Source organism: Paramisgurnus dabryanus, chromosome 12 (assembly GCF_030506205.2).
Source record: "Paramisgurnus dabryanus chromosome 12, PD_genome_1.1, whole genome shotgun sequence".
Classification (NCBI taxonomy): Eukaryota; Metazoa; Chordata; class Actinopteri; order Cypriniformes; family Cobitidae; genus Paramisgurnus; species Paramisgurnus dabryanus.
Genome location: NC_133348.1, coordinates 35,108,247 through 35,131,520, shown reverse-complemented (window position 1 = coordinate 35,131,520; position 23,274 = coordinate 35,108,247). Strand labels below are relative to the sequence as shown.

At 38.3% G+C, this 23,274-nt stretch overlaps 10 non-coding genes across 10 annotated transcripts; all 10 read right to left on the bottom strand.

Moving 5' to 3' along the window:
• Positions 1 to 1,578: 1,578 nt before the first annotated feature.
• On the bottom strand, positions 1,579 to 1,697 carry LOC135745506 (5S ribosomal RNA). The gene has a single exon (XR_010531281.1). It is a non-coding gene; the product is annotated as a 5S ribosomal RNA (ribosomal RNA).
• Positions 1,698 to 3,780: 2,083 nt separating this feature from the next.
• On the bottom strand, positions 3,781 to 3,899 carry LOC135745507 (5S ribosomal RNA). The gene has a single exon (XR_010531282.1). It is a non-coding gene; the product is annotated as a 5S ribosomal RNA (ribosomal RNA).
• Positions 3,900 to 6,006: 2,107 nt separating this feature from the next.
• On the bottom strand, positions 6,007 to 6,125 carry LOC135745508 (5S ribosomal RNA). The gene has a single exon (XR_010531283.1). It is a non-coding gene; the product is annotated as a 5S ribosomal RNA (ribosomal RNA).
• A 2,107-nt stretch (positions 6,126 to 8,232) lies between these two features.
• Positions 8,233 to 8,351, bottom strand: LOC135745498 (5S ribosomal RNA). The gene has a single exon (XR_010531273.1). It is a non-coding gene; the product is annotated as a 5S ribosomal RNA (ribosomal RNA).
• Positions 8,352 to 10,442: 2,091 nt separating this feature from the next.
• Positions 10,443 to 10,561, bottom strand: LOC135745499 (5S ribosomal RNA). The gene has a single exon (XR_010531274.1). It is a non-coding gene; the product is annotated as a 5S ribosomal RNA (ribosomal RNA).
• A 2,095-nt stretch (positions 10,562 to 12,656) lies between these two features.
• LOC135745500 (5S ribosomal RNA) lies at positions 12,657 to 12,775 on the bottom strand. The gene has a single exon (XR_010531275.1). It is a non-coding gene; the product is annotated as a 5S ribosomal RNA (ribosomal RNA).
• A 2,107-nt stretch (positions 12,776 to 14,882) lies between these two features.
• LOC135745501 (5S ribosomal RNA) lies at positions 14,883 to 15,001 on the bottom strand. The gene has a single exon (XR_010531276.1). It is a non-coding gene; the product is annotated as a 5S ribosomal RNA (ribosomal RNA).
• A 2,095-nt stretch (positions 15,002 to 17,096) lies between these two features.
• On the bottom strand, positions 17,097 to 17,215 carry LOC135745502 (5S ribosomal RNA). Its single transcript, XR_010531277.1, has one exon. It is a non-coding gene; the product is annotated as a 5S ribosomal RNA (ribosomal RNA).
• Positions 17,216 to 19,310: 2,095 nt separating this feature from the next.
• Positions 19,311 to 19,429, bottom strand: LOC135745503 (5S ribosomal RNA). Its single transcript, XR_010531278.1, has one exon. It is a non-coding gene; the product is annotated as a 5S ribosomal RNA (ribosomal RNA).
• Positions 19,430 to 21,528: 2,099 nt separating this feature from the next.
• LOC135745504 (5S ribosomal RNA) lies at positions 21,529 to 21,647 on the bottom strand. The gene has a single exon (XR_010531279.1). It is a non-coding gene; the product is annotated as a 5S ribosomal RNA (ribosomal RNA).
• Positions 21,648 to 23,274: the final 1,627 nt, after the last annotated feature.

Genomic DNA, 23,274 nt, shown 5'->3' with positions numbered 1-23,274 from the left:
TTCAGCGTCAGCGACGCCCTAACTAACCTACTCTGGCTAACAAAATCACAAAACGTAAAGCGGGTGGCACACGCTCTTAACCTAGTGTATTTGGCAGTTATATTAATGCCCACGTGTGGGCATAGTGGACGTCACGTGACATTCATACCTGCCCGCTTCCTCCCAACGAACAAACAGACAGACAAGACAGCCGAGGGGGAAAAGTAACAAACAAGAGGACCGGGGAGAAAACAAGGCGTGCCGACGCTTTACAAAACACAAACAATAATGAACTGAGACAGCATGAGCGAAAGAACAAAGAGGGTACATTATTTCAGCGAAAAAAAGCTGGCTACCGGGATGGCGAGTGGGATTCACATCAGTCCGTGTAACGGGATTGGTGAATGTATGAATGACGTCATCGGGATTCCCCAGAAAGACCCAATGAACGGATTTGAGAAGAATGCAGGTACGGATCGCTGGAAAGAGACAGAAAACACGCAAAACACACAGAGGAACGTCACAACAAATATCAATAAGTAATTAAATAGAAAAAAATTTAAATCAATACATAAATCGAAAATTTAATAAACAAAAATATATAAATTCCTAATAAATGATTGTGTTAATGAAATAAATAAATAAATAAATATATCAAGTAAAACACACAAACGAACGTTACAATAAATATAAATAAATAATTAAACAGAAAAAAATTAAATGAATAAATAAATGGAAAATTAACTAAATAAAAATATATAAATTACTAATAGATGATTGTGTAAATGAAACAAATAAATAAATTAATACATATATCAAGTAAAACACACACAGGAACGTAACAATTAATATCAAGAAATAATAAAACAGAAAAAAATTTGATTAATAAATAAATCGAAAACGTCATACATAAAACATAAAAGTTAATAATAAATGATTGTGTAAATGAAATAAATAAATAAATATATCAAGTAAAAAAATGAAAAAATGTTCACAGACAGACAGACAGACAGACAGACAGACAGACAGACAGACAGACAGACAGACAGATAGATAGATCAAAACCAAGCCAGCTTTCAGTCACAGCACTCATTCATAGAAAATGAAAAGTCTTTGCTAAACAGTGATAATAACAGAGACGCAAAAAATATTTGACAGCATTTTTTTGCTGCACGTTTTAATGGTGTTAACAACTGCTTATGATTTATGCAGTGTCTCTTTAACCCAGCCGCTGTCCTACACAGAGGAGCAAACGAATGGGGGTGGGTTAACTTAACTAACTTTTGTCCTTCAAAGAACAGACCATGCAGCATATACGCTCGTTCTTACACGTGAATGGCGTCAAATCACCTGCAACACAGCGCTTTGTTAATGACCGCTCCTCCGCCGTGCTGCTGTGGGCAGTGAGCAAAAAGCCACAAATCAAGCCTCTGACCGCCCCCTTGTGGAGGACGGCGGAAAAGACGAGACTGTGCGGCTCCTCTGGCGCACAGACGGAGAAAAGACAAACCACTGCAGAATCCGGAAAGGAAATGCGGCGATCGAGGTAAAAAATGAGAAAAGTGCATCCGACAAAGAAGGAAGGAAGCAAGCACAAAAAGCTTACAGCACCTGGTATTCCCAGGCGGTCTCCCATCCAAGTACTAACCAGGCCCGACCCTGCTTAGCTTCCGAGATCGGACGAGATCGGGCGTGCTCAGGGTGGTATGGCCGTAAGCGAGAGACCCTGTCAAAACGGGCCTCTTAAACAATGCCCATACGTGAATAAGCAATAAAAGATAAACAGATGAATAAACGAGCGAGCAAGCAATTAAATAAATAAATAAATAAATATAAAGTAGAAATTAAAACTAAAATAAATAAAAGTTACGACCCAGAGAAGCAGGGCAACAACAGGGATGTTTTATTAATGTTTTGTCCGGAGGATCACGCGTGTAACGGACAGAGAAGACCCGGACCGGACGCAATAGACATCTACGATGCCAAGTGGTTTATTATACACAAATACAAGTGCAGGGGTTAAGCGCAGTGAAAGGGGTAGTGGGAACAATATTTACAGTATTCATAGAAAGAGAACACGAACACAGTTGTGAGGGGATAAGGGACAAGAGCAGTGCCACATAAAAAGCAATGAAATACCAATACACACTCTAGCTATACGTAAGCTCTCTAATCTATCTACAAAAAAAAAAAAAAATACCATTGTAGATAAATCTTCAGCGTCAGCGACGCCCTAACTAACCTACTCTGGCTAACAAAATCACAAAACGTAAAGCGGGTGGCACACGCTCTTAACCTAGTGTATTTGGCAGTTATATTAATGCCCACGTGTGGGCATAGTGGACGTCACGTGACATTCATACCTGTCCGCTTCCTCCCAACGAACAAACAGACAGACAAGACAGCCGAGGGGGAAAAGTAACAAACAAGAGGACCGGGGAGAAAACAAGGCGTGCCGACGCTTTACAAAACACAAACAATAATGAACTGAGACAGCATGAGCGAAAGAACAAAGAGGGTACATTATTTCAGCGAAAAAAAGCTGGCTACCGGGATGGCGAGTGGGATTCACATCAGTCCGTGTAACGGGATTGGTGAATGTATGAATGACGTCATCGGGATTCCCCAGAAAGACCCAATGAACGGATTTGAGAAGAATGCAGGTACGGATCGCTGGAAAGAGACAGAAAACACGCAAAACACACAGAGGAACGTCACAACAAATATCAATAAGTAATTAAATAGAAAAAAATTTAAATCAATACATAAATCGAAAATTTAATAAACAAAAATATATAAATTCCTAATAAATGATTGTGTTAATGAAATAAATAAATAAATAAATATATCAAGTAAAACACACAAACGAACGTTACAATAAATATAAATAAATAATTAAACAGAAAAAAATTAAATGAATAAATAAATGGAAAATTAACTAAATAAAAATATATAAATTACTAATAGATGATTGTGTAAATGAAACAAATAAATAAATTAATACATATATCAAGTAAAACACACACAGGAACGTAACAATTAATATCAAGAAATAATAAAACAGAAAAAAATTTGATTAATAAATAAATCGAAAACGTCATACATAAAACATAAAAGTTAATAATAAATGATTGTGTAAATGAAATAAATAAATAAATATATCAAGTAAAAAAATGAAAAAATGTTCACAGACAGACAGACAGACAGACAGACAGACAGACAGACAGACAGACAGACAGACAGACAGACAGATAGATAGATCAAAACCAAGCCAGCTTTCAGTCACAGCACTCATTCATAGAAAATGAAAAGTCTTTGCTAAACAGTGATAATAACAGAGACGCAAAAAATATTTGACAGCATTTTTTTGCTGCACGTTTTAATGGTGTTAACAACTGCTTATGATTTATGCAGTGTCTCTTTAACCCAGCCGCTGTCCTACACAGAGGAGCAAACGAATGGGGGTGGGTTAACTTAACTAACTTTTGTCCTTCAAAGAACAGACCATGCAGCATATACGCTCGTTCTTACACGTGAATGGCGTCAAATCACCTGCAACACAGCGCTTTGTTAATGACCGCTCCTCCGCCGTGCTGCTGTGGGCAGTGAGCAAAAAGCCACAAATCAAGCCTCTGACCGCCCCCTTGTGGAGGACGGCGGAAAAGACGAGACTGTGCGGCTCCTCTGGCGCACAGACGGAGAAAAGACAAACCACTGCAGAATCCGGAAAGGAAATGCGGCGATCGAGGTAAAAAATGAGAAAAGTGCATCCGACAAAGAAGGAAGGAAGCAAGCACAAAAAGCTTACAGCACCTGGTATTCCCAGGCGGTCTCCCATCCAAGTACTAACCAGGCCCGACCCTGCTTAGCTTCCGAGATCGGACGAGATCGGGCGTGCTCAGGGTGGTATGGCCGTAAGCGAGAGACCCTGTCAAAACGGGCCTCTTAAACAATGCCCATACGTGAATAAGCAATAAAAGATAAACAGATGAATAAACGAGCGAGCAAGCAATTAAATAAATAAATAAATAAATAAATAAATAAATATAAAGTAGAAATTAAAACTAAAATAAATAAAAGTTACGACCCAGAGAAGCAGGGCAACAACAGGGATGTTTTATTAATGTTTTGTCCGGAGGATCACGCGTGTAACGGACAGAGAAGACCCGGACCGGACGCAATAGACATCTACGATGCCAAGTGGTTTATTATACACAAATACAAGTGCAGGGGTTAAGCGCAGTGAAAGGGGTAGTGGGAACAATATTTACAGTATTCATAGAAAGAGAACACGAACACAGTTGTGAGGGGATAAGGGACAAGAGCAGTGCCACATAAAAAGCAATGAAATACCAATACACACTCTAGCTATACGTAAGCTCTCTAATCTATCTACAAAAAAAAAAAAAAATACCATTGTAGATAAATCTTCAGCGTCAGCGACGCCCTAACTAACCTACTCTGGCTAACAAAATCACAAAACGTAAAGCGGGTGGCACACGCTCTTAACCTAGTGTATTTGGCAGTTATATTAATGCCCACGTGTGGGCATAGTGGACGTCACGTGACATTCATACCTGTCCGCTTCCTCCCAACGAACAAACAGACAGACAAGACAGCCGAGGGGGAAAAGTAACAAACAAGAGGACCGGGGAGAAAACAAGGCGTGCCGACGCTTTACAAAACACAAACAATAATGAACTGAGACAGCATGAGCGAAAGAACAAAGAGGGTACATTATTTCAGCGAAAAAAAGCTGGCTACCGGGATGGCGAGTGGGATTCACATCAGTCCGTGTAACGGGATTGGTGAATGTATGAATGACGTCATCGGGATTCCCCAGAAAGACCCAATGAACGGATTTGAGAAGAATGCAGGTACGGATCGCTGGAAAGAGACAGAAAACACGCAAAACACACAGAGGAACGTCACAACAAATATCAATAAGTAATTAAATAGAAAAAAATTTAAATCAATACATAAATCGAAAATTTAATAAACAAAAATATATAAATTCCTAATAAATGATTGTGTTAATGAAATAAATAAATAAATAAATATATCAAGTAAAACACACAAACGAACGTTACAATAAATATAAATAAATAATTAAACAGAAAAAAATTAAATGAATAAATAAATGGAAAATTAACTAAATAAAAATATATAAATTACTAATAGATGATTGTGTAAATGAAACAAATAAATAAATTAATACATATATCAAGTAAAACACACACAGGAACGTAACAATTAATATCAAGAAATAATAAAACAGAAAAAAATTTGATTAATAAATAAATCGAAAACGTCATACATAAAACATAAAAGTTAATAATAAATGATTGTGTAAATGAAATAAATAAATAAATATATCAAGTAAAAAAATGAAAAAATGTTCACAGACAGACAGACAGACAGACAGACAGACAGACAGACAGACAGACAGACAGACAGACAGACAGACAGACAGACAGATAGATAGATCAAAACCAAGCCAGCTTTCAGTCACAGCACTCATTCATAGAAAATGAAAAGTCTTTGCTAAACAGTGATAATAACAGAGACGCAAAAAATATTTGACAGCATTTTTTTGCTGCACGTTTTAATGGTGTTAACAACTGCTTATGATTTATGCAGTGTCTCTTTAACCCAGCCGCTGTCCTACACAGAGGAGCAAACGAATGGGGGTGGGTTAACTTAACTAACTTTTGTCCTTCAAAGAACAGACCATGCAGCATATACGCTCGTTCTTACACGTGAATGGCGTCAAATCACCTGCAACACAGCGCTTTGTTAATGACCGCTCCTCCGCCGTGCTGCTGTGGGCAGTGAGCAAAAAGCCACAAATCAAGCCTCTGACCGCCCCCTTGTGGAGGACGGCGGAAAAGACGAGACTGTGCGGCTCCTCTGGCGCACAGACGGAGAAAAGACAAACCACTGCAGAATCCGGAAAGGAAATGCGGCGATCGAGGTAAAAAATGAGAAAAGTGCATCCGACAAAGAAGGAAGGAAGCAAGCACAAAAAGCTTACAGCACCTGGTATTCCCAGGCGGTCTCCCATCCAAGTACTAACCAGGCCCGACCCTGCTTAGCTTCCGAGATCGGACGAGATCGGGCGTGCTCAGGGTGGTATGGCCGTAAGCGAGAGACCCTGTCAAAACGGGCCTCTTAAACAATGCCCATACGTGAATAAGCAATAAAAGATAAACAGATGAATAAACGAGCGAGCAAGCAATTAAATAAATAAATAAATAAATAAATAAATAAATATAAAGTAGAAATTAAAACTAAAATAAATAAAAGTTACGACCCAGAGAAGCAGGGCAACAACAGGGATGTTTTATTAATGTTTTGTCCGGAGGATCACGCGTGTAACGGACAGAGAAGACCCGGACCGGACGCAATAGACATCTACGATGCCAAGTGGTTTATTATACACAAATACAAGTGCAGGGGTTAAGCGCAGTGAAAGGGGTAGTGGGAACAATATTTACAGTATTCATAGAAAGAGAACACGAACACAGTTGTGAGGGGATAAGGGACAAGAGCAGTGCCACATAAAAAGCAATGAAATACCAATACACACTCTAGCTATACGTAAGCTCTCTAATCTATCTACAAAAAAAAAAAAAAATACCATTGTAGATAAATCTTCAGCGTCAGCGACGCCCTAACTAACCTACTCTGGCTAACAAAATCACAAAACGTAAAGCGGGTGGCACACGCTCTTAACCTAGTGTATTTGGCAGTTATATTAATGCCCACGTGTGGGCATAGTGGACGTCACGTGACATTCATACCTGTCCGCTTCCTCCCAACGAACAAACAGACAGACAAGACAGCCGAGGGGGAAAAGTAACAAACAAGAGGACCGGGGAGAAAACAAGGCGTGCCGACGCTTTACAAAACACAAACAATAATGAACTGAGACAGCATGAGCGAAAGAACAAAGAGGGTACATTATTTCAGCGAAAAAAAGCTGGCTACCGGGATGGCGAGTGGGATTCACATCAGTCCGTGTAACGGGATTGGTGAATGTATGAATGACGTCATCGGGATTCCCCAGAAAGACCCAATGAACGGATTTGAGAAGAATGCAGGTACGGATCGCTGGAAAGAGACAGAAAACACGCAAAACACACAGAGGAACGTCACAACAAATATCAATAAGTAATTAAATAGAAAAAAATTTAAATCAATACATAAATCGAAAATTTAATAAACAAAAATATATAAATTCCTAATAAATGATTGTGTTAATGAAATAAATAAATAAATAAATATATCAAGTAAAACACACAAACGAACGTTACAATAAATATAAATAAATAATTAAACAGAAAAAAATTAAATGAATAAATAAATGGAAAATTAACTAAATAAAAATATATAAATTACTAATAGATGATTGTGTAAATGAAACAAATAAATAAATTAATACATATATCAAGTAAAACACACACAGGAACGTAACAATTAATATCAAGAAATAATAAAACAGAAAAAAATTTGATTAATAAATAAATCGAAAACGTCATACATAAAACATAAAAGTTAATAATAAATGATTGTGTAAATGAAATAAATAAATAAATATATCAAGTAAAAAAATGAAAAAATGTTCACAGACAGACAGACAGACAGACAGACAGACAGACAGACAGACAGACAGACAGACAGACAGACAGACAGACAGACAGATAGATAGATCAAAACCAAGCCAGCTTTCAGTCACAGCACTCATTCATAGAAAATGAAAAGTCTTTGCTAAACAGTGATAATAACAGAGACGCAAAAAATATTTGACAGCATTTTTTTGCTGCACGTTTTAATGGTGTTAACAACTGCTTATGATTTATGCAGTGTCTCTTTAACCCAGCCGCTGTCCTACACAGAGGAGCAAACGAATGGGGGTGGGTTAACTTAACTAACTTTTGTCCTTCAAAGAACAGACCATGCAGCATATACGCTCGTTCTTACACGTGAATGGCGTCAAATCACCTGCAACACAGCGCTTTGTTAATGACCGCTCCTCCGCCGTGCTGCTGTGGGCAGTGAGCAAAAAGCCACAAATCAAGCCTCTGACCGCCCCCTTGTGGAGGACGGCGGAAAAGACGAGACTGTGCGGCTCCTCTGGCGCACAGACGGAGAAAAGACAAACCACTGCAGAATCCGGAAAGGAAATGCGGCGATCGAGGTAAAAAATGAGAAAAGTGCATCCGACAAAGAAGGAAGGAAGCAAGCACAAAAAGCTTACAGCACCTGGTATTCCCAGGCGGTCTCCCATCCAAGTACTAACCAGGCCCGACCCTGCTTAGCTTCCGAGATCGGACGAGATCGGGCGTGCTCAGGGTGGTATGGCCGTAAGCGAGAGACCCTGTCAAAACGGGCCTCTTAAACAATGCCCATACGTGAATAAGCAATAAAAGATAAACAGATGAATAAACGAGCGAGCAAGCAATTAAATAAATAAATAAATAAATAAATAAATATAAAGTAGAAATTAAAACTAAAATAAATAAAAGTTACGACCCAGAGAAGCAGGGCAACAACAGGGATGTTTTATTAATGTTTTGTCCGGAGGATCACGCGTGTAACGGACAGAGAAGACCCGGACCGGACGCAATAGACATCTACGATGCCAAGTGGTTTATTATACACAAATACAAGTGCAGGGGTTAAGCGCAGTGAAAGGGGTAGTGGGAACAATATTTACAGTATTCATAGAAAGAGAACACGAACACAGTTGTGAGGGGATAAGGGACAAGAGCAGTGCCACATAAAAAGCAATGAAATACCAATACACACTCTAGCTATACGTAAGCTCTCTAATCTATCTACAAAAAAAAAAAAAAATACCATTGTAGATAAATCTTCAGCGTCAGCGACGCCCTAACTAACCTACTCTGGCTAACAAAATCACAAAACGTAAAGCGGGTGGCACACGCTCTTAACCTAGTGTATTTGGCAGTTATATTAATGCCCACGTGTGGGCATAGTGGACGTCACGTGACATTCATACCTGTCCGCTTCCTCCCAACGAACAAACAGACAGACAAGACAGCCGAGGGGGAAAAGTAACAAACAAGAGGACCGGGGAGAAAACAAGGCGTGCCGACGCTTTACAAAACACAAACAATAATGAACTGAGACAGCATGAGCGAAAGAACAAAGAGGGTACATTATTTCAGCGAAAAAAAGCTGGCTACCGGGATGGCGAGTGGGATTCACATCAGTCCGTGTAACGGGATTGGTGAATGTATGAATGACGTCATCGGGATTCCCCAGAAAGACCCAATGAACGGATTTGAGAAGAATGCAGGTACGGATCGCTGGAAAGAGACAGAAAACACGCAAAACACACAGAGGAACGTCACAACAAATATCAATAAGTAATTAAATAGAAAAAAATTTAAATCAATACATAAATCGAAAATTTAATAAACAAAAATATATAAATTCCTAATAAATGATTGTGTTAATGAAATAAATAAATAAATAAATATATCAAGTAAAACACACAAACGAACGTTACAATAAATATAAATAAATAATTAAACAGAAAAAAATTAAATGAATAAATAAATGGAAAATTAACTAAATAAAAATATATAAATTACTAATAGATGATTGTGTAAATGAAACAAATAAATAAATTAATACATATATCAAGTAAAACACACACAGGAACGTAACAATTAATATCAAGAAATAATAAAACAGAAAAAAATTTGATTAATAAATAAATCGAAAACGTCATACATAAAACATAAAAGTTAATAATAAATGATTGTGTAAATGAAATAAATAAATAAATATATCAAGTAAAAAAATGAAAAAATGTTCACAGACAGACAGACAGACAGACAGACAGACAGACAGACAGACAGACAGACAGACAGACAGACAGATAGATAGATCAAAACCAAGCCAGCTTTCAGTCACAGCACTCATTCATAGAAAATGAAAAGTCTTTGCTAAACAGTGATAATAACAGAGACGCAAAAAATATTTGACAGCATTTTTTTGCTGCACGTTTTAATGGTGTTAACAACTGCTTATGATTTATGCAGTGTCTCTTTAACCCAGCCGCTGTCCTACACAGAGGAGCAAACGAATGGGGGTGGGTTAACTTAACTAACTTTTGTCCTTCAAAGAACAGACCATGCAGCATATACGCTCGTTCTTACACGTGAATGGCGTCAAATCACCTGCAACACAGCGCTTTGTTAATGACCGCTCCTCCGCCGTGCTGCTGTGGGCAGTGAGCAAAAAGCCACAAATCAAGCCTCTGACCGCCCCCTTGTGGAGGACGGCGGAAAAGACGAGACTGTGCGGCTCCTCTGGCGCACAGACGGAGAAAAGACAAACCACTGCAGAATCCGGAAAGGAAATGCGGCGATCGAGGTAAAAAATGAGAAAAGTGCATCCGACAAAGAAGGAAGGAAGCAAGCACAAAAAGCTTACAGCACCTGGTATTCCCAGGCGGTCTCCCATCCAAGTACTAACCAGGCCCGACCCTGCTTAGCTTCCGAGATCGGACGAGATCGGGCGTGCTCAGGGTGGTATGGCCGTAAGCGAGAGACCCTGTCAAAACGGGCCTCTTAAACAATGCCCATACGTGAATAAGCAATAAAAGATAAACAGATGAATAAACGAGCGAGCAAGCAATTAAATAAATAAATAAATAAATAAATAAATATAAAGTAGAAATTAAAACTAAAATAAATAAAAGTTACGACCCAGAGAAGCAGGGCAACAACAGGGATGTTTTATTAATGTTTTGTCCGGAGGATCACGCGTGTAACGGACAGAGAAGACCCGGACCGGACGCAATAGACATCTACGATGCCAAGTGGTTTATTATACACAAATACAAGTGCAGGGGTTAAGCGCAGTGAAAGGGGTAGTGGGAACAATATTTACAGTATTCATAGAAAGAGAACACGAACACAGTTGTGAGGGGATAAGGGACAAGAGCAGTGCCACATAAAAAGCAATGAAATACCAATACACACTCTAGCTATACGTAAGCTCTCTAATCTATCTACAAAAAAAAAAAAAAATACCATTGTAGATAAATCTTCAGCGTCAGCGACGCCCTAACTAACCTACTCTGGCTAACAAAATCACAAAACGTAAAGCGGGTGGCACACGCTCTTAACCTAGTGTATTTGGCAGTTATATTAATGCCCACGTGTGGGCATAGTGGACGTCACGTGACATTCATACCTGTCCGCTTCCTCCCAACGAACAAACAGACAGACAAGACAGCCGAGGGGGAAAAGTAACAAACAAGAGGACCGGGGAGAAAACAAGGCGTGCCGACGCTTTACAAAACACAAACAATAATGAACTGAGACAGCATGAGCGAAAGAACAAAGAGGGTACATTATTTCAGCGAAAAAAAGCTGGCTACCGGGATGGCGAGTGGGATTCACATCAGTCCGTGTAACGGGATTGGTGAATGTATGAATGACGTCATCGGGATTCCCCAGAAAGACCCAATGAACGGATTTGAGAAGAATGCAGGTACGGATCGCTGGAAAGAGACAGAAAACACGCAAAACACACAGAGGAACGTCACAACAAATATCAATAAGTAATTAAATAGAAAAAAATTTAAATCAATACATAAATCGAAAATTTAATAAACAAAAATATATAAATTCCTAATAAATGATTGTGTTAATGAAATAAATAAATAAATAAATATATCAAGTAAAACACACAAACGAACGTTACAATAAATATAAATAAATAATTAAACAGAAAAAAATTAAATGAATAAATAAATGGAAAATTAACTAAATAAAAATATATAAATTACTAATAGATGATTGTGTAAATGAAACAAATAAATAAATTAATACATATATCAAGTAAAACACACACAGGAACGTAACAATTAATATCAAGAAATAATAAAACAGAAAAAAATTTGATTAATAAATAAATCGAAAACGTCATACATAAAACATAAAAGTTAATAATAAATGATTGTGTAAATGAAATAAATAAATAAATATATCAAGTAAAAAAATGAAAAAATGTTCACAGACAGACAGACAGACAGACAGACAGACAGACAGACAGACAGACAGACAGACAGACAGACAGACAGATAGATAGATCAAAACCAAGCCAGCTTTCAGTCACAGCACTCATTCATAGAAAATGAAAAGTCTTTGCTAAACAGTGATAATAACAGAGACGCAAAAAATATTTGACAGCATTTTTTTGCTGCACGTTTTAATGGTGTTAACAACTGCTTATGATTTATGCAGTGTCTCTTTAACCCAGCCGCTGTCCTACACAGAGGAGCAAACGAATGGGGGTGGGTTAACTTAACTAACTTTTGTCCTTCAAAGAACAGACCATGCAGCATATACGCTCGTTCTTACACGTGAATGGCGTCAAATCACCTGCAACACAGCGCTTTGTTAATGACCGCTCCTCCGCCGTGCTGCTGTGGGCAGTGAGCAAAAAGCCACAAATCAAGCCTCTGACCGCCCCCTTGTGGAGGACGGCGGAAAAGACGAGACTGTGCGGCTCCTCTGGCGCACAGACGGAGAAAAGACAAACCACTGCAGAATCCGGAAAGGAAATGCGGCGATCGAGGTAAAAAATGAGAAAAGTGCATCCGACAAAGAAGGAAGGAAGCAAGCACAAAAAGCTTACAGCACCTGGTATTCCCAGGCGGTCTCCCATCCAAGTACTAACCAGGCCCGACCCTGCTTAGCTTCCGAGATCGGACGAGATCGGGCGTGCTCAGGGTGGTATGGCCGTAAGCGAGAGACCCTGTCAAAACGGGCCTCTTAAACAATGCCCATACGTGAATAAGCAATAAAAGATAAACAGATGAATAAACGAGCGAGCAAGCAATTAAATAAATAAATAAATAAATAAATAAATAAATATAAAGTAGAAATTAAAACTAAAATAAATAAAAGTTACGACCCAGAGAAGCAGGGCAACAACAGGGATGTTTTATTAATGTTTTGTCCGGAGGATCACGCGTGTAACGGACAGAGAAGACCCGGACCGGACGCAATAGACATCTACGATGCCAAGTGGTTTATTATACACAAATACAAGTGCAGGGGTTAAGCGCAGTGAAAGGGGTAGTGGGAACAATATTTACAGTATTCATAGAAAGAGAACACGAACACAGTTGTGAGGGGATAAGGGACAAGAGCAGTGCCACATAAAAAGCAATGAAATACCAATACACACTCTAGCTATACGTAAGCTCTCTAATCTATCTACAAAAAAAAAAAAAAATACCATTGTAGATAAATCTTCAGCGTCAGCGACGCCCTAACTAACCTACTCTGGCTAACAAAATCACAAAACGTAAAGCGGGTGGCACACGCTCTTAACCTAGTGTATTTGGCAGTTATATTAATGCCCACGTGTGGGCATAGTGGACGTCACGTGACATTCATACCTGTCCGCTTCCTCCCAACGAACAAACAGACAGACAAGACAGCCGAGGGGGAAAAGTAACAAACAAGAGGACCGGGGAGAAAACAAGGCGTGCCGACGCTTTACAAAACACAAACAATAATGAACTGAGACAGCATGAGCGAAAGAACAAAGAGGGTACATTATTTCAGCGAAAAAAAGCTGGCTACCGGGATGGCGAGTGGGATTCACATCAGTCCGTGTAACGGGATTGGTGAATGTATGAATGACGTCATCGGGATTCCCCAGAAAGACCCAATGAACGGATTTGAGAAGAATGCAGGTACGGATCGCTGGAAAGAGACAGAAAACACGCAAAACACACAGAGGAACGTCACAACAAATATCAATAAGTAATTAAATAGAAAAAAATTTAAATCAATACATAAATCGAAAATTTAATAAACAAAAATATATAAATTCCTAATAAATGATTGTGTTAATGAAATAAATAAATAAATAAATATATCAAGTAAAACACACAAACGAACGTTACAATAAATATAAATAAATAATTAAACAGAAAAAAATTAAATGAATAAATAAATGGAAAATTAACTAAATAAAAATATATAAATTACTAATAGATGATTGTGTAAATGAAACAAATAAATAAATTAATACATATATCAAGTAAAACACACACAGGAACGTAACAATTAATATCAAGAAATAATAAAACAGAAAAAAATTTGATTAATAAATAAATCGAAAACGTCATACATAAAACATAAAAGTTAATAATAAATGATTGTGTAAATGAAATAAATAAATAAATATATCAAGTAAAAAAATGAAAAAATGTTCACAGACAGACAGACAGACAGACAGACAGACAGACAGACAGACAGACAGACAGACAGACAGACAGACAGACAGACAGATAGATAGATCAAAACCAAGCCAGCTTTCAGTCACAGCACTCATTCATAGAAAATGAAAAGTCTTTGCTAAACAGTGATAATAACAGAGACGCAAAAAATATTTGACAGCATTTTTTTGCTGCACGTTTTAATGGTGTTAACAACTGCTTATGATTTATGCAGTGTCTCTTTAACCCAGCCGCTGTCCTACACAGAGGAGCAAACGAATGGGGGTGGGTTAACTTAACTAACTTTTGTCCTTCAAAGAACAGACCATGCAGCATATACGCTCGTTCTTACACGTGAATGGCGTCAAATCACCTGCAACACAGCGCTTTGTTAATGACCGCTCCTCCGCCGTGCTGCTGTGGGCAGTGAGCAAAAAGCCACAAATCAAGCCTCTGACCGCCCCCTTGTGGAGGACGGCGGAAAAGACGAGACTGTGCGGCTCCTCTGGCGCACAGACGGAGAAAAGACAAACCACTGCAGAATCCGGAAAGGAAATGCGGCGATCGAGGTAAAAAATGAGAAAAGTGCATCCGACAAAGAAGGAAGGAAGCAAGCACAAAAAGCTTACAGCACCTGGTATTCCCAGGCGGTCTCCCATCCAAGTACTAACCAGGCCCGACCCTGCTTAGCTTCCGAGATCGGACGAGATCGGGCGTGCTCAGGGTGGTATGGCCGTAAGCGAGAGACCCTGTCAAAACGGGCCTCTTAAACAATGCCCATACGTGAATAAGCAATAAAAGATAAACAGATGAATAAACGAGCGAGCAAGCAATTAAATAAATAAATAAATAAATAAATAAATAAATATAAAGTAGAAATTAAAACTAAAATAAATAAAAGTTACGACCCAGAGAAGCAGGGCAACAACAGGGATGTTTTATTAATGTTTTGTCCGGAGGATCACGCGTGTAACGGACAGAGAAGACCCGGACCGGACGCAATAGACATCTACGATGCCAAGTGGTTTATTATACACAAATACAAGTGCAGGGGTTAAGCGCAGTGAAAGGGGTAGTGGGAACAATATTTACAGTATTCATAGAAAGAGAACACGAACACAGTTGTGAGGGGATAAGGGACAAGAGCAGTGCCACATAAAAAGCAATGAAATACCAATACACACTCTAGCTATACGTAAGCTCTCTAATCTATCTACAAAAAAAAAAAAAAATACCATTGTAGATAAATCTTCAGCGTCAGCGACGCCCTAACTAACCTACTCTGGCTAACAAAATCACAAAACGTAAAGCGGGTGGCACACGCTCTTAACCTAGTGTATTTGGCAGTTATATTAATGCCCACGTGTGGGCATAGTGGACGTCACGTGACATTCATACCTGTCCGCTTCCTCCCAACGAACAAACAGACAGACAAGACAGCCGAGGGGGAAAAGTAACAAACAAGAGGACCGGGGAGAAAACAAGGCGTGCCGACGCTTTACAAAACACAAACAATAATGAACTGAGACAGCATGAGCGAAAGAACAAAGAGGGTACATTATTTCAGCGAAAAAAAGCTGGCTACCGGGATGGCGAGTGGGATTCACATCAGTCCGTGTAACGGGATTGGTGAATGTATGAATGACGTCATCGGGATTCCCCAGAAAGACCCAATGAACGGATTTGAGAAGAATGCAGGTACGGATCGCTGGAAAGAGACAGAAAACACGCAAAACACACAGAGGAACGTCACAACAAATATCAATAAGTAATTAAATAGAAAAAAATTTAAATCAATACATAAATCGAAAATTTAATAAACAAAAATATATAAATTCCTAATAAATGATTGTGTTAATGAAATAAATAAATAAATAAATATATCAAGTAAAACACACAAACGAACGTTACAATAAATATAAATAAATAATTAAACAGAAAAAAATTAAATGAATAAATAAATGGAAAATTAACTAAATAAAAATATATAAATTACTAATAGATGATTGTGTAAATGAAACAAATAAATAAATTAATACATATATCAAGTAAAACACACACAGGAACGTAACAATTAATATCAAGAAATAATAAAACAGAAAAAAATTTGATTAATAAATAAATCGAAAACGTCATACATAAAACATAAAAGTTAATAATAAATGATTGTGTAAATGAAATAAATAAATAAATATATCAAGTAAAAAAATGAAAAAATGTTCACAGACAGACAGACAGACAGACAGACAGACAGACAGACAGACAGACAGACAGACAGACAGACAGATAGATAGATCAAAACCAAGCCAGCTTTCAGTCACAGCACTCATTCATAGAAAATGAAAAGTCTTTGCTAAACAGTGATAATAACAGAGACGCAAAAAATATTTGACAGCATTTTTTTGCTGCACGTTTTAATGGTGTTAACAACTGCTTATGATTTATGCAGTGTCTCTTTAACCCAGCCGCTGTCCTACACAGAGGAGCAAACGAATGGGGGTGGGTTAACTTAACTAACTTTTGTCCTTCAAAGAACAGACCATGCAGCATATACGCTCGTTCTTACACGTGAATGGCGTCAAATCACCTGCAACACAGCGCTTTGTTAATGACCGCTCCTCCGCCGTGCTGCTGTGGGCAGTGAGCAAAAAGCCACAAATCAAGCCTCTGACCGCCCCCTTGTGGAGGACGGCGGAAAAGACGAGACTGTGCGGCTCCTCTGGCGCACAGACGGAGAAAAGACAAACCACTGCAGAATCCGGAAAGGAAATGCGGCGATCGAGGTAAAAAATGAGAAAAGTGCATCCGACAAAGAAGGAAGGAAGCAAGCACAAAAAGCTTACAGCACCTGGTATTCCCAGGCGGTCTCCCATCCAAGTACTAACCAGGCCCGACCCTGCTTAGCTTCCGAGATCGGACGAGATCGGGCGTGCTCAGGGTGGTATGGCCGTAAGCGAGAGACCCTGTCAAAACGGGCCTCTTAAACAATGCCCATACGTGAATAAGCAATAAAAGATAAACAGATGAATAAACGAGCGAGCAAGCAATTAAATAAATAAATAAATAAATAAATAAATATAAAGTAGAAATTAAAACTAAAATAAATAAAAGTTACGACCCAGAGAAGCAGGGCAACAACAGGGATGTTTTATTAATGTTTTGTCCGGAGGATCACGCGTGTAACGGACAGAGAAGACCCGGACCGGACGCAATAGACATCTACGATGCCAAGTGGTTTATTATACACAAATACAAGTGCAGGGGTTAAGCGCAGTGAAAGGGGTAGTGGGAACAATATTTACAGTATTCATAGAAAGAGAACACGAACACAGTTGTGAGGGGATAAGGGACAAGAGCAGTGCCACATAAAAAGCAATGAAATACCAATACACACTCTAGCTATACGTAAGCTCTCTAATCTATCTACAAAAAAAAAAAAAAATACCATTGTAGATAAATCTTCAGCGTCAGCGACGCCCTAACTAACCTACTCTGGCTAACAAAATCACAAAACGTAAAGCGGGTGGCACACGCTCTTAACCTAGTGTATTTGGCAGTTATATTAATGCCCACGTGTGGGCATAGTGGACGTCACGTGACATTCATACCTGTCCGCTTCCTCCCAACGAACAAACAGACAGACAAGACAGCCGAGGGGGAAAAGTAACAAACAAGAGGACCGGGGAGAAAACAAGGCGTGCCGACGCTTTACAAAACACAAACAATAATGAACTGAGACAGCATGAGCGAAAGAACAAAGAGGGTACATTATTTCAGCGAAAAAAAGCTGGCTACCGGGATGGCGAGTGGGATTCACATCAGTCCGTGTAACGGGATTGGTGAATGTATGAATGACGTCATCGGGATTCCCCAGAAAGACCCAATGAACGGATTTGAGAAGAATGCAGGTACGGATCGCTGGAAAGAGACAGAAAACACGCAAAACACACAGAGGAACGTCACAACAAATATCAATAAGTAATTAAATAGAAAAAAATTTAAATCAATACATAAATCGAAAATTTAATAAACAAAAATATATAAATTCCTAATAAATGATTGTGTTAATGAAATAAATAAATAAATAAATATATCAAGTAAAACACACAAACGAACGTTACAATAAATATAAATAAATAATTAAACAGAAAAAAATTAAATGAATAAATAAATGGAAAATTAACTAAATAAAAATATATAAATTACTAATAGATGATTGTGTAAATGAAACAAATAAATAAATTAATACATATATCAAGTAAAACACACACAGGAACGTAACAATTAATATCAAGAAATAATAAAACAGAAAAAAATTTGATTAATAAATAAATCGAAAACGTCATACATAAAACATAAAAGTTAATAATAAATGATTGTGTAAATGAAATAAATAAATAAATATATCAAGTAAAAAAATGAAAAAATGTTCACAGACAGACAGACAGACAGACAGACAGACAGACAGACAGACAGACAGACAGACAGACAGACAGACAGATAGATAGATCAAAACCAAGCCAGCTTTCAGTCACAGCACTCATTCATAGAAAATGAAAAGTCTTTGCTAAACAGTGATAATAACAGAGACGCAAAAAATATTTGACAGCATTTTTTTGCTGCACGTTTTAATGGTGTTAACAACTGCTTATGATTTATGCAGTGTCTCTTTAACCCAGCCGCTGTCCTACACAGAGGAGCAAACGAATGGGGGTGGGTTAACTTAACTAACTTTTGTCCTTCAAAGAACAGACCATGCAGCATATACGCTCGTTCTTACACGTGAATGGCGTCAAATCACCTGCAACACAGCGCTTTGTTAATGACCGCTCCTCCGCCGTGCTGCTGTGGGCAGTGAGCAAAAAGCCACAAATCAAGCCTCTGACCGCCCCCTTGTGGAGGACGGCGGAAAAGACGAGACTGTGCGGCTCCTCTGGCGCACAGACGGAGAAAAGACAAACCACTGCAGAATCCGGAAAGGAAATGCGGCGATCGAGGTAAAAAATGAGAAAAGTGCATCCGACAAAGAAGGAAGGAAGCAAGCACAAAAAGCTTACAGCACCTGGTATTCCCAGGCGGTCTCCCATCCAAGTACTAACCAGGCCCGACCCTGCTTAGCTTCCGAGATCGGACGAGATCGGGCGTGCTCAGGGTGGTATGGCCGTAAGCGAGAGACCCTGTCAAAACGGGCCTCTTAAACAATGCCCATACGTGAATAAGCAATAAAAGATAAACAGATGAATAAACGAGCGAGCAAGCAATTAAATAAATAAATAAATAAATAAATAAATAAATATAAAGTAGAAATTAAAACTAAAATAAATAAAAGTTACGACCCAGAGAAGCAGGGCAACAACAGGGATGTTTTATTAATGTTTTGTCCGGAGGATCACGCGTGTAACGGACAGAGAAGACCCGGACCGGACGCAATAGACATCTACGATGCCAAGTGGTTTATTATACACAAATACAAGTGCAGGGGTTAAGCGCAGTGAAAGGGGTAGTGGGAACAATATTTACAGTATTCATAGAAAGAGAACACGAACACAGTTGTGAGGGGATAAGGGACAAGAGCAGTGCCACATAAAAAGCAATGAAATACCAATACACACTCTAGCTATACGTAAGCTCTCTAATCTATCTACAAAAAAAAAAAAAAATACCATTGTAGATAAATCTTCAGCGTCAGCGACGCCCTAACTAACCTACTCTGGCTAACAAAATCACAAAACGTAAAGCGGGTGGCACACGCTCTTAACCTAGTGTATTTGGCAGTTATATTAATGCCCACGTGTGGGCATAGTGGACGTCACGTGACATTCATACCTGTCCGCTTCCTCCCAACGAACAAACAGACAGACAAGACAGCCGAGGGGGAAAAGTAACAAACAAGAGGACCGGGGAGAAAACAAGGCGTGCCGACGCTTTACAAAACACAAACAATAATGAACTGAGACAGCATGAGCGAAAGAACAAAGAGGGTACATTATTTCAGCGAAAAAAAGCTGGCTACCGGGATGGCGAGTGGGATTCACATCAGTCCGTGTAACGGGATTGGTGAATGTATGAATGACGTCATCGGGATTCCCCAGAAAGACCCAATGAACGGATTTGAGAAGAATGCAGGTACGGATCGCTGGAAAGAGACAGAAAACACGCAAAACACACAGAGGAACGTCACAACAAATATCAATAAGTAATTAAATAGAAAAAAATTTAAATCAATACATAAATCGAAAATTTAATAAACAAAAATATATAAATTCCTAATAAATGATTGTGTTAATGAAATAAATAAATAAATAAATATATCAAGTAAAACACACAAACGAACGTTACAATAAATATAAATAAATAATTAAACAGAAAAAAATTAAATGAATAAATAAATGGAAAATTAACTAAATAAAAATATATAAATTACTAATAGATGATTGTGTAAATGAAACAAATAAATAAATTAATACATATATCAAGTAAAACACACACAGGAACGTAACAATTAATATCAAGAAATAATAAAACAGAAAAAAATTTGATTAATAAATAAATCGAAAACGTCATACATAAAACATAAAAGTTAATAATAAATGATTGTGTAAATGAAATAAATAAATAAATATATCAAGTAAAAAAATGAAAAAATGTTCACAGACAGACAGACAGACAGACAGACAGACAGACAGACAGACAGACAGACAGACAGACAGACAGACAGATAGATAGATCAAAACCAAGCCAGCTTTCAGTCACAGCACTCATTCATAGAAAATGAAAAGTCTTTGCTAAACAGTGATAATAACAGAGACGCAAAAAATATTTGACAGCATTTTTTTGCTGCACGTTTTAATGGTGTTAACAACTGCTTATGATTTATGCAGTGTCTCTTTAACCCAGCCGCTGTCCTACACAGAGGAGCAAACGAATGGGGGTGGGTTAACTTAACTAACTTTTGTCCTTCAAAGAACAGACCATGCAGCATATACGCTCGTTCTTACACGTGAATGGCGTCAAATCACCTGCAACACAGCGCTTTGTTAATGACCGCTCCTCCGCCGTGCTGCTGTGGGCAGTGAGCAAAAAGCCACAAATCAAGCCTCTGACCGCCCCCTTGTGGAGGACGGCGGAAAAGACGAGACTGTGCGGCTCCTCTGGCGCACAGACGGAGAAAAGACAAACCACTGCAGAATCCGGAAAGGAAATGCGGCGATCGAGGTAAAAAATGAGAAAAGTGCATCCGACAAAGAAGGAAGGAAGCAAGCACAAAAAGCTTACAGCACCTGGTATTCCCAGGCGGTCTCCCATCCAAGTACTAACCAGGCCCGACCCTGCTTAGCTTCCGAGATCGGACGAGATCGGGCGTGCTCAGGGTGGTATGGCCGTAAGCGAGAGACCCTGTCAAAACGGGCCTCTTAAACAATGCCCATACGTGAATAAGCAATAAAAGATAAACAGATGAATAAACGAGCGAGCAAGCAATTAAATAAATAAATAAATAAATAAATAAATAAATATAAAGTAGAAATTAAAACTAAAATAAATAAAAGTTACGACCCAGAGAAGCAGGGCAACAACAGGGATGTTTTATTAATGTTTTGTCCGGAGGATCACGCGTGTAACGGACAGAGAAGACCCGGACCGGACGCAATAGACATCTACGATGCCAAGTGGTTTATTATACACAAATACAAGTGCAGGGGTTAAGCGCAGTGAAAGGGGTAGTGGGAACAATATTTACAGTATTCATAGAAAGAGAACACGAACACAGTTGTGAGGGGATAAGGGACAAGAGCAGTGCCACATAAAAAGCAATGAAATACCAATACACACTCTAGCTATACGTAAGCTCTCTAATCTATCTACAAAAAAAAAAAAAAAATACCATTGTAGATAAATCTTCAGCGTCAGCGACGCCCTAACTAACCTACTCTGGCTAACAAAATCACAAAACGTAAAGCGGGTGGCACACGCTCTTAACCTAGTGTATTTGGCAGTTATATTAATGCCCACGTGTGGGCATAGTGGACGTCACGTGACATTCATACCTGTCCGCTTCCTCCCAACGAACAAACAGACAGACAAGACAGCCGAGGGGGAAAAGTAACAAACAAGAGGACCGGGGAGAAAACAAGGCGTGCCGACGCTTTACAAAACACAAACAATAATGAACTGAGACAGCATGAGCGAAAGAACAAAGAGGGTACATTATTTCAGCGAAAAAAAGCTGGCTACCGGGATGGCGAGTGGGATTCACATCAGTCCGTGTAACGGGATTGGTGAATGTATGAATGACGTCATCGGGATTCCCCAGAAAGACCCAATGAACGGATTTGAGAAGAATGCAGGTACGGATCGCTGGAAAGAGACAGAAAACACGCAAAACACACAGAGGAACGTCACAACAAATATCAATAAGTAATTAAATAGAAAAAAATTTAAATCAATACATAAATCGAAAATTTAATAAACAAAAATATATAAATTCCTAATAAATGATTGTGTTAATGAAATAAATAAATAAATAAATATATCAAGTAAAACACACAAACGAACGTTACAATAAATATAAATAAATAATTAAACAGAAAAAAATTAAATGAATAAATAAATGGAAAATTAACTAAATAAAAATATATAAATTACTAATAGATGATTGTGTAAATGAAACAAATAAATAAATTAATACATATATCAAGTAAAACACACACAGGAACGTAACAATTAATATCAAGAAATAATAAAACAGAAAAAAATTTGATTAATAAATAAATCGAAAAACGTCATACATAAAACATAAAAGTTAATAATAAATGATTGTGTAAATGAAATAAATAAATAAATATATCAAGTAAAAAAATGAAAAAATGTTCACAGACAGACAGACAGACAGGACAGACAGACAGACAGACAGGACAGACAGACAGACAGACAGACAGACAGATAGATAGATCAAAACCAAGCCAGCTTTCAGTCACAGCACTCATTCATAGAAAATGAAAAGTCTTTGCTAAACA